Consider the following 1,188-nt stretch of genomic DNA (forward strand, 5'->3'; position numbering starts at 1 on the left):
TTTTTTTTTTTTTTTTTTTTTTTTTTTTTTTTTTTTTTTTTTTGTGTGTGGTTGGACTCGATGATTTCAGATGTCCCTTCCAACCACTAAGATTCTGTGATTCTGTAAATGCCCTTCTAAAAAGGGCAGCTTGTCCATAGCTAAGGGTTAGCTGTGAATCACAAACCCAAAGGAATAAAAGTAAAAAAAAATAATCAAATCAAATCTCTACCTGGCTGCTAATGCTTGGAATGAGAGAACAGGTCTGGATGACTCTTTTTCCTTCCTCTCACCAAGCATCCAGACTGGAGAGCTAAACGTGCGGATGGACAAGGGAGGCTTGTCTGTACTAGATTTTCAGTCACTTCTCTGTATGTAAAACCTGGTTTTACATCCACAAAGAGCAGCATGAACTCATACTCTTCTACCATCAGCCCCAGGCAGTACACACAAGAATTTCTGACCTTTCCAGCCACAACACGTGGTCATGAGCAAGACTGTGGAAGTTGTCTTCCACGCATTCCAAGAATCTCCAGGACTGTTGCCTCTCTGCTGTGTTATATTGCCAGCAGATATCAGGGAAGTTGAAGTCCCGCATGAGTACAAGGGAGAGTGATCGTGAGGCTTCTGTCAGCTGCCTATAGAATACTTCATCAGTCTTTATATCCTGGTTTGGGGGTCTATAACAAACTCCCACCACAATGTCTGCCTTACTGGTCTTCCCCTTGATCCTTATCCACAGGCACTCGACACTGTCATCATGCATATTGCTGAGTTCTAGGCATAGAAGACTGTTCTTAACATAAAGGGCCACCCCACCTCCTCTCTTTCCTTGCCTGTCCCTTCTGAAAAGTTGGTAGCCATCAATTGCAGCACTCCAGTTATGCGAGTCGTCCCACCACGTTTCTGTGATGAGCCAGCAGTGTGCCCAGGTGGCCAAGAAGGCCAACAGCATCCTGGCCTGTATCAGGAACAGCGTGGTGAGTAGGGCCCGAGAGGTGATTGTCCCCCTGTACTCGGCACTGGTGAGGCCTCACCTTGAGTACTTTGTCCAGTTTTGGGCCCCCTACCATAAAAAAGACATTGAGGTGCTGGAGCGGGTCCAGAGAAGAGCGACAAAGCTGGTGAGGGGTCTGGAGAATAAGTCTTATGAGGAGAGGCTGAGGGAGCTGGGGGTGTTCAGCCTGGAGAAGAGGAGGCTGAGGGGAG

Source organism: Calidris pugnax, unplaced genomic scaffold (assembly GCF_001431845.1).
Source record: "Calidris pugnax isolate Ruff unplaced genomic scaffold, ASM143184v1 scaffold10, whole genome shotgun sequence".
Taxonomy (NCBI): domain Eukaryota; kingdom Metazoa; phylum Chordata; class Aves; order Charadriiformes; family Scolopacidae; genus Calidris; species Calidris pugnax.